This window comes from Protopterus annectens, chromosome 4.part0 (assembly GCF_019279795.1).
Source record: "Protopterus annectens isolate FY-2018-M chromosome 4.part0, PAN1.0, whole genome shotgun sequence".
Classification (NCBI taxonomy): Eukaryota; Metazoa; Chordata; order Ceratodontiformes; family Protopteridae; genus Protopterus; species Protopterus annectens.
Window position 1 is genome coordinate 1,503,984,432 of NC_056733.1, and position 14,975 is coordinate 1,503,999,406.

The 14,975-nt window shown below is 43.9% G+C and overlaps 1 protein-coding gene across 2 annotated transcripts in view; it reads right to left on the reverse strand.

Moving 5' to 3' along the window:
- The window catches only part of SGCD (sarcoglycan delta), a 3,695,933-nt gene that overhangs the window by 436,592 nt on the left and 3,244,366 nt on the right, over nucleotides 1-14,975 (reverse strand). The gene's annotated exons all lie outside the window — the stretch shown is intronic.

The window sequence follows — 14,975 nt, forward strand, 5'->3', positions numbered from 1 at the left end:
GGCTACATGTCTCTGGCCATCCTCCATGGCCATGTGTGAACATGTGTTGGCCAAATATTTGTGATGGCCGTCTATCTCACATGTCTGTGTTGTCCCATATGACATACACCCATAGATGTCAGATATGTCACCATCCACAGGGCTATGCAGACAACGGGTTGTATGTTTGGTATGTGGGGTATGTATTATGGGATAGTGTGACAAAATTGCAGGCAGAACACTACATGTCTGGAACATGTCAGATGGCACATCACAATGTGTGCACCCATTGTAGGGGCATATAACACAATGGTGACTCCTGTGGGCTGCCCATATCCCAGCTCACTGTGTGGTACTGTTTGCGCACCACACATGTGTTGTTCCAATGTATAGTACATATGCCTACATTGAACAACACCTCCACCATTGTATGCACAGCTTTCCACACATGTAGCAATGACAGATACTGTGGTTTCATGTCAGTGTATCATTTCTTTTGTATATATTGCACATGGGTAGCCAGTGTGAATGATGGGAGATGTGACCTGTATATCGTGACTGGACCAAACATCAAGTGTACAAGTGTTAACTGACCACATGGCGAATAGATCTATGCTTTAACATGCCTGATACTGATGCCAGTCTCACCTGCAACAGACTGGTGTCTGTGCGGCATGCCAGAGGTTCCTGTATAGGGGTGACACAGCAGTTGAAACATTATCCATGACTGTATGACAGCCACAGGATGCACTGTGCATGTTAACACATTTGCCTGAACAATAGCATATAGTATGCACATGTGTGCATACACAGGGTAGCATACTGTAGTATGCAGCATGTGTGTAAACATACCTTGCATATGATGTTACATTACATAATGTACAGTGACACATGCAACTAAATGGGATATAATAGTCATATGTGTGGTAGTGATTTACCAGGCAACTCCAGGCTCATTGGTTGGGAGACACCCACCTCAACGATGGCAGCTAGTGTTTCTGGATGCTGTTCTGAGGGTGTCCCCAGGCTGGCCAGTAGCTCCTCGGTGGGTGTGAGTGGGGGCTGGGTTGGTGGCCCACCACCTGTTCCACCTTGTTCACTGGTGATTGCAGTGGCACACTGTTTCGCATATCATATCAAGTCCATGCAGTGTCTGTGCACCTGCTGGTAGGTGCGGTTATGGCCACTCACATCATTAACCCTCCTACGAAGGTCCTGCCACAAGTAGTCATGCTGCTGGGCATGCTGTGGCACATGGCTGAACAACACCTCGTAGTTCTCATGGAGGTATGGGATGAGGACATCATCCTCCTGGCGGCTGTATGCTGGCAAGCGTGAACAAGGCATTATCTGTAAGACATAATGATGGTGACAGGTCACAGTATCACAGAGATGTACAGAGATACTGCTGCACATACATTTGTATAAAATCTAGTACATCTGCACAGTTATCTCTGCAAATCATCATGACATTGACACGACTGACATGTTTGTGCCACACACATGTAACACCCATTATGCACTGGATATCATCACCATATATGTGTGTCACCTCATTACATTGTTCATACTCCATGTGTATGCTGTCTTGATGTGGGCATGTCTGTTTGCCTGCATTGGTGTTCTTACCTATCAGCACATGCCTGAATGTGTCCACAGTAACGCTGTTGACGTTGATGCTGTGTATATGTCACATATCAACACATACACTGCCTTAATGGACATGAGCAGTAACAATGCACACATATGCATGGAAATCTTTACATGCATGTGTTCTGCCATATATATCTACACGGCACTGTACAGCAGTTCAACATCCTGCCACGGATCGCCTGTGTTGCACATGTGATAGACATGGGACAATGGCTAGCCGGACTTCATTCGCAGGGATGGTTATCAACTATAGCATGTACGGGCAAGATTTCCTAGCTATATCTGACAGTCATTTTGCCACCGCGAGGTGCATCAGTGCTGCATTACTGATCCAGACAGTTGATAATGCATCTGCCATGCAGTCATCACACCATGTATGACAGAGATGACATGTGCAGCTTTGATGGACAGGGTTACATGGTATGGCAGGAGTATGTAACATGTATGGCACAGGGATCTGACAGCATGTGGTGATCCTGGTAGTAGGACGGTGGCTGTCCATGACGTTATGTCTTTCAGCTCAGGATATGTACGTGTAGCATGTCCAACATCATAGTGTAGCACATGTCTTTATGCAAGGTAGCCAGCATGCTGCATAGTGGAGGTGAGGATTGTGAAGGCTGGAATTGCCCATCCATGCAAGGCCAATACCTCTTAAAGGTGATATGTGATCCGATATTGGTCACCCGAGTGCTGAGTATGCCTGTCCAATGATCTCCATGCTCATGGTTGGCACCCTGTCATGACATGGGTGCCTCGTATGACTACCTAATAGGCCTGGAGTCATCACCAACTCAGGGAGGTGAACTGCACAGTGCCATCCCTTACACAGAGTCCATAATGTTGACCGCTGCCTAGGTGGTAGTTAATAGGTACAGGGATATTAACCTAGCGGTGACAATGCTAATATCAGCTGTCAGATTGTGCACATATGTCACACAACACACCCACAAAGCCCATTCTATATGTTGTCCACAACACTGAGACAGCTACTGCTCATAGGTCATGGCCATTCACATTCTTACATACACAGATGCCTCACATTTGTCTGTGTGGTATGGGCTACCATGAGGGGGGGAGTACAATACATTAACTCTGTTTTACTGTAGCTGCCACTGGTGTGATATGCACATGTCACTCTGACACCTTTTGTAGTGTTGATTCTGTCAACAGGCAACTGGTAAAACACTCCTGTGACATACAAAGGTGCATCTAGTATACTCAGTGTAGCTGGAACACGGTATGGGTGATGTCCTATGACCTGTCCCAGGTATGCTATGCAGTGTGAAAACATCTGCACTGTCATCTACGTCTGTACTGCTAACATCTACGTTGATAAAGGTTCATGGACTTGCAGACCATACTCAGCAGGGTAATAGTGTTGTGCCTCCAATTATGACTGTCGTCACCACTTGTGGGTTGATATTATCCAACACCCTATCTGTATTGCATTTTCATGCTCAGCACTTGTTCAGAACTTGTGAGCACTTCATGAGCTACTAATTAATATAGCACCCATTCCAACTCATTTCTCACAAGTACACTGTCTGTCCTTACATTTCCAGCATACTTACAGTACAACAGCTGTTGTACACACGTAACTCACATATCTTGTGAGACATGGTTGAATATACAAGCATGTCCAACTGTCACATACCAGTGCTACTGCCTCTCTATATGATGAATATGGTGAACATGTGGCAATAGAGCAATTGTCTCATGTACACAGTCAATGCTCACCTCCCAACATACGACACTACAGCCTGTGGGAGATGCACATATGTAGCCATGCTGGGGGTAATGCTCTCACCAACCCAGACTGAACCTGACAGTCAAGTTGGGACGTGTAACATTTGCAACACACCCCACTCATCACATAGTCTCACAAGATCTCCACCACCACAGGCCACACATAGTATGAGTATGACTTTTGCAGAACCTCTCCATACTCTGTGTAGTCACCAGAGGCAGCCCCCATCACCAAACACAACAACAATTACTTATAGCCTACAGACTCATGTGTGCCCATCACATACAGCCAATAGGGTGTTATAACATACACAACACACCAGTCATAGGTGACTCTGTAGGCATCACACTGATGTCCCTCTCAGCAGGCTACACAAGGCAATAGTCGCTTACATCTAGCTTTCAGGTAACTGGTTCTGCAACATAACCTATGCACCCATGCCACACCTCACCAGGTACAATTTGACTGTCATTCTCCATGTTAATGTGACTGCCCTGAGATGCAACTTCACAGACTACATGTGCAGGGACATGCAATAGCTCTCCGGTCTTGTAGCCCAGAAGGTATGAGCCAAGCCCTGGGGAGCATTCTGCATTCATCTGGACTTGATACCACTGTACAACGACTGACTGTTTCACTTCAACAATTGCCTATGCTTCTGCTGTCATTCCACAGGCATCCAGTATCTGTCCGCTTTGACTGACATGGTCAACAAAGCACAATGCTTTGGCACAGGTGACCTGCACCTGTCAGCCCTGGGAGTACAGATAACATGTAAGGCTCTTGCTGCTCGTATACTGCCTGTCTTGCACAGTTTCCAGTAACATTCACCACCAGAACAGGAACAGGCAAGGAAAACATGGGGTCATGTAACTCACTGCTTGACATCTTCATCTCTGACACACGCAGGCAAGGCACTCCTTATAACAGACCACTTAAATATTTCTGCAGTGACTGGGACCTGCCTCTAGGCTCCACAGAGCACACCTGCACTGACAGGTTATACGCAGACCACACCTTTCAGTCATGTAACCTGGACCGGAACACCCACGGCTGAGGTTTGTCCATATTTCACTATGTTGTACACACCTCCTGGCTGGTTACTTAGCACAATGCATCAGAGGTGATCCACATGCAACTAACTGTGGCCAGAATTGCTATACACATTGTAACATGCTACGGATTCAACAATATACCCCACGGTTACCGGCCCTCATTTCTTGGTGTACTGGACAGTAGGGTTCAGACAGGTACTACTGATGTGAGACTGACACTACCCCACACTTAACTGGGATAGCTACTCATGTACTGACACATTAGGCCAATGCTGTCTGGGATTCATAACCTCCACTCAGCTGGATCAACCCATAAATACCACCTCTAAGACCAACAATATCCGTAGACATGGACACTACCAACATGTGACTGGTGTTCCACATCTGGGGTTATCCCCTCGTTGGTAGTTTCCAAACATATGCTAATCACCCTTGTTATCCACATCCTGGCACCACACCTTTCACGGCATAAACAGTACAAGATTACTACAACGCCTACTACAGATGTCTTATGACAGCAGTAGTAAACGTCATGACACCCGTGCAGATGGACAATGCACATACAAATGCTGAAACATACCCCAGTGCACTTCATTAGCACTTACACAACTGCATGGATCATGCTATTCCAAACAGAGCCACGATGGTGCCCACCAGATAATGGATGCCACTCTGGGGGTCCAGTTCCATAGACATTATGTACAACAAAAGGTGGAGGCTGTTGCAAAGTGGAGTACAATCCCATGGGTGGGGTAGCTCACTGGTCAGCCTCAGTAGGGCTCCGGGATTCCTTATCACATACTCCAAACCTAGCTACGTAAACATTACTGCGACACATTCTAGGGTGTACCACAAGGCATTATGGAGGTATGTCAGTAGTCAATGGCAATACCCACATCTGCTCTGATATATGACGGTTACTCAGGAACATTACAGAACCGAGTGATGTTGGCAACATCCTGGCGGATGGGTTCAATGCTAACTTTACACCCTCTCACTCCCTACAGGGCCATACTCCATGCAGGAACATTGTGGGGTCCCTGCGGTCACTCCACAGTTCCAACCTGCACTGTCTAAGGCCTGGAACACAGACTCCATGTGGCTGTCCAACATCCCAGGCTGTGATTTACACAAACCTCAGAACAACATGTCTCCCCACTTGGCCACCAGATTCAATCATAGCCTTGTATCAGACATTGTGGCCCCTGAATGGCACACAGCAACAGTTATCACACTCCACACAGGTGGCGCCACAATGAACCAGAGGGATTATTGCCCTATATGCCTGACTGGACTGTTCTGCAAGGCTATGGGGCACATCATCATGGAAGTCATTCACAGAGACATTGGTGGGCTCCAGAACTTTGATGCCACCCAGGTTAGACTTGTTGGGCCAGACCATGGCTCCTACGCCTGGTGGACTCCTTCGATACAGTTACTAGGGTAGTTGATGATGGTAAGGGGGTCCATACAGCCTACATTGTCCTCTCATTGGCTTTCAGCACTGTTCTCCATTCTGGTATTGACAACATACACATCCACCTGCACATCGACCCCTGTGTCTCAGGATGTTATGCAAAGTGGCTCACAGGCAGGACCCACACAATGAGGGTAGCATACCATAGTACCTACTGTATTTCAGTTACACTTGGCGTACCACAGTCCTCAGTCATATGGCCCCTCATGTTCGGTATATTCTTCCCTGAGGTACAGGCTAGCACAGAGGGACTTTCCCTGACTAGGTTTCCAGACAACTGCATACAAGGCAACATGATTGATCCACCAGCTGATACAGACTCCCTCCATAAGGGTGTCACTGTGACGGATACCTGATGTCGATAACATGGCCTCAAGCTGCATGACACAAGGTGCGTGAACATCCCCTTTGGATTACACCAATCACCCACTGACTATCACATCAGTGGTAGTCCCCTACATACATGTGACATTGTACGGGATTGTAGTAAACACGTATGTAGCACCCACTCCTTTGATAACCATATTGCCAATGTGGCGTGGATATCCTTCTATGTGGCCACCCTTATCTATACTGGGTTTGTAGCTGGAACAAAGGCACCCATTGTACCTCTGAACTCCTGATGTATATACACATTCAAGGGTACAACACCCCGTTTAGGATGTACCTTACAGAACAGCTACGACTTTACATACCACAACATTAACACACCATGAGGATTATTGAGCTCCGAAGGTTGACGTATGCGGCAGAACTACGGGCACCACGACTGTACAAGTTTGCATACTGCATACTCAGGGGTGACCTCTGCTGAACATACAAGGCCCATGTCCACAACAATATTCATGTATATACTCCACATAAGCGACATACGCAAAAGCCACTGAGAGCAACATGCTCATGGATATGTGCACAAATGCAACGATAACTGGTATGTGCTTGAGGGTTACATTCCCAAACCAGACACTCAACATGCTTTGGAATATGATTCCTATGCACATCATGCAGGGACACTCAGTAACACTGTTCATGTGATACCTCACTTGGTGGATGGAAGACACACATGTATGCCAGGGATCACTGCAGTGGTTGCACTGCGCAGACATGCAGGTAACACATGGCTCTGCTGTTCACAGACAGGACACTACCCTAGAGAGGTGCCGCCGGTGTAAACATTGTAGTTGGGCTTACACATAGACTTGCCAGACAGAATAGTACCCCACTATGAACCTGTGATGCTATTACATGTCCTTTGTGCATGGTTAATTGAGTAGCTATTCCATTTCGATTAGCTATCATGCTGTTAGAGTGTCCTGTGAATACAAGCCATATGTATCCTGTTACTGTGTATTGTACATGCCAATAGACTATACATTTTGTTTGCATGATATAACTGTTATGCTGTGTAGAATATCTGACATATCTATCTACAATACTGTACATTAAACATATTCTACATATTATCCCATAATGCAAAGCATACTTGCACAGCAGGCCACCTTTGGCATGTCATTGCCGTTATATGCCCATACACATGCCTATTGTGACAGTATATCAACATATACTATCTCCTGCTATGGCACGTACTTGTTGGACATACCCTACCACTGACGGTGGGTGGTGTGGAATTGTTCTGTTTAAAGCCCTCATGTAGCATCCCTTGTGGTGTCTGTGATGTTTACCTTCTGACCTACAGCAGGACACACAATTTCTACAAGCGTTACTATGCTCAGCAAGACATCACTACATAATACCTTTTCCCACTTTATGCATTGTGGACATTTTTAATTAATACAAAACAGGCTATACATACACTAACATACTGAGTGTTCTACATACCTTGTTAGCGTTCCGAACTTTCGTAAATATCTCTCTTACACCTTTACTGTTTAAACAGTTCTATGGTATGAGCATATGGTTTGAATGTCTGGCAAGTCATCCTTATATACGTCAATACCTGTAACATGTGGTTTCCTGCTGCCAATTGGTGTTCCTGAGTAAATTATTACATGCACATCAGCTGTGCAGCTACTCCATTCGCCAATTATGTGGCAACAGTGGGGTATAATTGAATTCTCCACTTGGGCATTGCCCTTTTGCCCTACCTTCGGGGAGATGGCCTGTATGTGTTTTGTTGTGTGGAATTGCAACTGCTATTTGTAGAGACACGGATATTTTGGATTCATGTCCCCTGAGGATTGTGTGTGACGGCTAGAGTATGTGGTTCTACATGTGAGTGTACCTGTCATCTCAACCGTCTGTTAAGGGACTATTGCAAACAAAACCTGTAACATCGTCGTCTGTTCCATTATACAATGGCTACAATTTCATATGGCACCTTTAAAAATGTGTCTCTCACAAGGTATGTTAACGCTTCTGCAGATGTAATTGAGTGAGTGGATGTTTGTGATGTTATTACAGTCTGTATTGCTTTTGTTTCGTGTGTGGGAGATGTAGGTGGGTGTACACAGCATATACAGGTTTGTGGGGCTTGCATTTCTACATATTCCATATATGTGTGTGGGCTCCTTACCTAATTAAAGACCTATCAGTTAGTAGACTTTTGTTACAGGTGTATACATTGGGCCGCTGTTAATTGGTTTGTATATAGTATGCAGGTGAGGTGGATACTTCCATACCTCTGAAATACAGTGATATGTAAAGGAATGTTACTAAATGACAGCTGTCCCGTGTATTTCTGTCACTGATATTTGCACTCATTGCAGTTGTGTTGGTAACTGAACCTCTTTGGCATAGGTTGCCACCTTTTCAAATGGCCATAGTGGGACATTTGCAGGACACACATCAGTGTTTACAGGCCAACACATACCCACGGTCACTACACAGGATAGCACATACTTTTATCCTGAATACATACTTATTCTTGTAGGACTTTAGCTACTTATCATGTTACATGTAACATTTACCTTTCTTCGCTACAGGCATAACTATTTAATGCAACTATTACATAATATATGGGACATAATTATGTCCTACAATCTCGGACATTTGCCCTTTTTAATACTTTATGTCAGGACACAACTGCCTAGGAAGGGGCTGTCCCTCCTAATGTAGGACAGGTAGTAACAGTATGCCTATGGCCAGTTATAACCACACCTACCGTAATGATCTACCTCTGAGTTGGCACTAACAGACACATGATGCAAACACACACATTACAGTCACACAGAAATGCACACGGCACCCTCAAGACACACATACACAGACTACGGCAATCACAAACACAGTTGAACACAGTACCTACGTGGACCGCAACACCGGCAGCAGTAACTAAATGTCCCTTAATATCGTGATAATATTACACGCGGTTCTAATGTTCCGGTACTGTGTTCTTTCAGTCTTTCAGCCTCGTGATTATGCGTGTCGGTATGTGACACATTCCATAGTTGGCAGTATCCTATTTATTTGTACCTCCATGGTTGTGTACATGTCGTTGACCTATCTATATATTTGCAGATATAGGTGACTCCGTATATATCAACATATATCTCTCTATCATCCTTTCTATCTGTATTATGTATATATATATATATATATATATATATATATATATATATATAAATATACAAATAATATATATAAAAATATATATATATTTATATATATATATATTGATTTGGTTAAAAATAACCCCAGAGGAGGAGATATGAGGAATATATTACTCATTAGGGAACTTAGGTGGCAATTGAGGCTGAAGGCCAATGTAAGAATGAATATTTTAGTATTAAGGCCATTTTCGCAGAGAGGGCAGGTAGAGTGTGATGTTATTGCTGTAGGTTACAGCATTTTAGTGAAAATAGGGCTACATTAAATATATTAAATATATATGTGTATGTATATATATGTGTATTTATATAGATAGGTATGTATATATATATATATATATATATATATATATATATATATATATATATGTGTGTGTGTATATATGTATAAAAAAATCATTAATATTGAGGTTTCATTTATTTTAATTTTTAATATTATGATTGAACAATCTTTTATTTTATTCATTAATGTATTTTCCACACTTGTGAAGTGTGGGGTGTTTGGTAAAACAACTAAAGAGCCAGAAACCACTTGGTGGTGGAGCTTTAAAATTTTAAAATTTTGTTTATTGGTTAATTAGATTAATTAAGATATTTTGTATAAATTGAGGGTGGCACCAGTACTGTTTTATCTGAAGAAGTCTCATTTGGCAGACGAAAGCGCTCATTTGTTATTGGAAAATAAAGAACCGAGGATTTACATTACTATTGGCCTGGAACCTTTTTTGTTTTACTGACTGTAGCTATGCCACAGTAAAATTTAAATACAAATGTGAGAAATTAGACACTGTTATTTGTGCTAACATGTCTGGCGGAGTTTCTCTGCATAATTTCAGATTGACCTGTGTATTGTATGCCAGCATGACAAGCTATGATATTGTAAATAAAATTCTTACATGTTAATTTATGATCTGTTTGAAAATAATGTTTTAAAGACTTAAACAGTCCCTAGGATTCATGAAGCTTGTGCCAGGCCCAGGCGTAACGTAGGTGGTATAACACCAAATATGGCCACCGAGCGATTCAGGTACGATCCAATTCCATGTGCACTACCGGCATACGTCAGATCTGTGCAGCCCTCAGCTTAGGTATGCTAATCACCCCATGTGCAGTGCTGCAACATGCAAATGAAGGTACATAGCGATTCATGAAGTGGTGCAGGCATAGCGTAAGCCCACAGAAAAGTAAACCAAAAAACACGGTTTACATTTTTCCAAACAGAACATAGGAGCTATGAAAGTGGACCAGACTCATGTATTACAAAGTTAACATATGCCAATGGCTAAATATACAGCCAATGGCATAAGAAAAGATGCAGAAAACCTAAAAAACAACATTTAATGTCATGTCCACAGTAACGCAAAGTACAACTGCAGGGCATGTGTGCGCAAACAGGAACACAAAGAAAATATATACAAATATCATAAAATCGCAATGTAATACAAATCATGATTTCACCATAATACTCAATGGTATGCATGGTGCACCACAACCAAGCTGCAAAGGGTCCTAAGGGTCTGTGACAGTCTTTGGCGCAGTAACAAGGAATTAGTAGTCAATGCCATGCAAATGAGGCAGGTAATAGTGAATCGCAAATATCCCACCAGACTAAGGATGTACCATACAGCGCAGTGCTACAACACCGAGGAGTGGCTCAGAGGTATACATGACATCAGCAGTGGGGTGTGCCACCATAGCTGTAAGCACATTGGAGCAATGCAAATTCGGCCTGGCCATTGCTAAGCAAAGCCACAGGACAGGGGCGGGGAGGTAGGTATAGCATCATTTAGCTGAGAGCACATATGGTGCCTGAAAGCGCATGTGTACGGGGATGAAAACGTGCCCGAAACCCGGTAAGTGGATGCACGCGCCGTGCACCATACCTCCAACAGGAAGGTCAGGGGAAGAAAATAAGGAAATGCCGCAGTAGGGTAATTGGAGTACAACTGAGCAATTAACACCTATTAACTCACAGAGGGCAATCGACGGCAGCTGACAAGTCTGCTTGCAGAAACCTGCAAAACAGGATAGGGGAAGTGTCGGATTGCAAAGAAAAGAGAAGCCAGGTCTAGGAAAGTACAAATGAAAGCAGGCTGCTGGATGCATGCCAGAAAATGGGAGGTGAAATGTGAAGAAATGTAAAGGGAAGGGCAAGAGGTAATCCACGGCAACCAAATGTAATGCAACACCAAAGGCACCACAATAGTAGTTCCTGTCGTAAAACACATAAGATACCCCATAGCTACGATCGTACATACACACCCTATGACATCATCGGTGTTCACAGCACAATAGTATAAAGTGTGAAAGCACTCCACACACACCTGTGTATTCCCAAACACTGCACCATAGGTGTAAACATATGGGGAACTTTTACAATGTACATGTTGGGAGCTGCCATAGCTATGATTCATCACCATGTGTTAGAGACTGACGGTGTTGTGGAGGATGATGCTGACAACCACCGCAGGCCCCGGAGGAGGAGAAGAGTGTTCAGACCAAGGGTAACCTACCAGGGGCTACATGATCTGGAGATAGTAGAGCGTTACAGGGTGGACAGAGACATCTTACAGCAAACAGTTGAGCTGTGCCGGCCACGCCTAAGATCCAGAAACAACAGAGGGGAACCCATCCCAGTGGACACAAAGGTATGTGTAAGCTTGTGAATACTAGCCACAGGTATATAATGGGGATCTCACAGGCATCAGCATCCAGGGTACTAAACCAGTTCTTGGATGCCATGTTACCACATGCCAATGAGCATATATACTTCCCCCGAACTCAGGAGGAGTCGGGCAACAATATGCATCTCTTCCACCATGTGGCACACTACCCGGAGGTACTGGGTGCGATAGACTGCACGCACATGCATATCAAGTCACCAACCGGTGAGCATGGTAGGCGCTATATAAACCGCAAGGGATGCCACTCCATCAACTGCCAGGTCATGTGCAATGCCCAGGGCATTATCATGGATGTATGTGCTGGCAGCCCTGGAAGCTACCATCACTTCCACATCTGGCATGCCTCACAGCTGTATCAGGTATTTGTCAGGGGGGACATCCCACATGGCCACCTTGTGGGGGATGCTGGCTATGCACTGGAGCCGTGGATGATGACTCCCATTAGAAATACACACACACACCCATGCAAGAACGCCATAATGAGGCACACGCACAAACCAGAATCATCATAGAGCGTGTGTTCGGGATGCTGAAATCACAGTTCCATTGCTTGGAGATATCTGGTGGAGCTTTGCAGTACTGTCCAGGCACGTGTGCCCATATCGTCATAGTATGTGCCATGCTACATAATATGATCCTGCGGAAACAGCTGCAGCACGGACATAATGGTAAAGGCCCTCACAGCCCACCACAATTGCCAAGGCCATCACAGGCACAGAGGGATTCAGACCACGAACACCCTGTGCCAGCCCCAGTAGGCAGACGGAGGTGTGCCCAATATACCTATGCCTTGGCAAAGATGGAACGTATAGCACATACTCTGACAGTGTAGGCCCCTATGGACTGACACACCTCTCCACCTGCACATGCAGTAAAATGGATGGCACACACACACGACCACCTGTAAATTGTAATGTATAGGTGGCCTAATGTGTGAATCCTACATAGACAGCCCTCAACCATTGTACACTCAACAGCTATTGGAACAAGGAATGTCAACACCTGAACAGTACACGCACCTATCAGCATATGTTTGTACTGTGTGTATAGGTTCCTAGGTACATCGGTAGGTACATGCCCGATTGTCAGAGGCCATTCATCAATCGAGGCAAACAGTGTCTGCTGTGGCCACCACATTGAGTAACCAACTGTCGCTCAGTGGAGCAGAGCCAATTGCGGGATCCATGTGTGTAATCACTGTTCCCCACACACTCTGCATGGATTCCCTGGTGCGTTAATGAGGGGCTCCACATAATGTAATCATGGATGTCGTGGCAAGGCATGGGGTGTACCCATGACAGGTATCTGTCACCCCAGAATGCTCCACCTATGGTCGTGTGAAGGTGTAGCACATTATAGTGTGTGGCTCACTGTGATATACATACCCAGTGCTGGAGCACATCCATTAAACATCACTTGGACATACCATTAATAGGACTCATCCATATGTAAACTAACTGAGTTACCCATTTGATCACAGTATGGAGTAACAGCCATAGTATAGTCCACATACAAAATGCCATAACACGTGTACAAATCCCAGATGCCCAAGTGGTAAATGCAGTGAACGTCATGCATGTTCCCGGTCCCATGTCCTGCAAGGGATGTAACGTAATCCCGAAGGCACGAATAATGCATGTTGGATGCAGGTCATCAGATCATGTTCAGCACATGTTAGCAGGAATATGCGTTGCCCAGTGCTGGTAAGCATTGTTTAAATATGACTATACGGATATGCACGAAACAGATCTAAGCCTCTCTGAATATCGCGCAGATCACGGTCAGTGATGTCCAGAACAGGTGAAACCAGCATTATTCACCCCTGTACTAATAGTGCCTGCTCTGAAGGGTAAAATGACCACTGCCAGGGGTAGAACATGCAATCATGTACACAATCACCTAACACTAAGCTACCCAAGATGTACCTATGGCAGGTGTGTAATGTGACAGGTTCAAACACAAATATATATATATATATATAAAAACATCATTACTATTGAAGTTTCATCTATTTTAATTTTTAATATTATGATTATTTTATCTGAAGAAGTCTCATTTGGCAGATGAAAGCGCTCATTTGTTATTGGAAAATAAAGAACTGAGGATTTACATTACTAGTGGCCTGGAACCTTTTTCGTTTTACTTTTGCTGGTTTGGACTGTTTGTTTGATATAGCTGCAGTCAGTGACAACTGATCTCTGCTGTGCATTGTCATTCACTATGTTATTCACTTTGAGCTTAAGAAATGTTTGTTTGCATTTTTGGATCTTTGATGTCTGTTTTTCTCCGACTGTAATGTCAGTTATTTGCTCCATGACTATTGTTTTTATATAAGCAAAACAAAAGCCACCTCATGAAAGCAATAATGACAACAACAATGGTGACAGTAATAATAATATAATAATATTACTAGTAATAGAAGCTGTTATGATATGAATTTCATCACAAGTGGTTGATAAATTGTCTATCATGAAAGCTTAAGAAACTAGTGTTTATAATTTTATTCAAGTCTTTCCCTTAATAATGTTCCTTAAACTGTCTTTGATTAATTGATTGACAGACTGATTTATCAGTGTTGATCAATTGATTCATTCCACCATAAGCAAAAATGTACTGATTAAGGACACTGTGCATCTGTTGGGCACACATCTGATATTGTAGCTGGCTTAGGTATTTTCTCATGTGTCCTTCTTTTGTCACTGTACTGCATGCTGGCTGGTGAGGTCATGTTGTGCCAAATGTGACGAATGCAGCATAAGACAAATATGTAGTACATGAAGCATGCTGGTTACACTGGAAACAAACCAATTA